Here is a 203-nt window from a genome sequence, read left to right as displayed (position 1 = left end):
ACTCAGATCCCCCAAACGAACGATACGCCCTCCCTTCCCAGACCTCAAGTCCCACCTCTCCTCTCTCACCAAACAGCGTCCACAGGGAGGGCATCGCACAGTCACTCCCGGGAAATTAACTCGAAATATTACTCTCCTTTTCTCATCCCTCCTTCTGTATACTGCGTCTTACAGGGGTAAGCTGCTGGGCTAAGTGCGGAAAG

The sequence above is a fragment of the Penaeus monodon genome, chromosome 21 (assembly GCF_015228065.2).
Source record: "Penaeus monodon isolate SGIC_2016 chromosome 21, NSTDA_Pmon_1, whole genome shotgun sequence".
NCBI lineage: Eukaryota > Metazoa > Arthropoda > Malacostraca > Decapoda > Penaeidae > Penaeus > Penaeus monodon.
Note: the sequence above shows the minus strand (reverse complement) of the source record.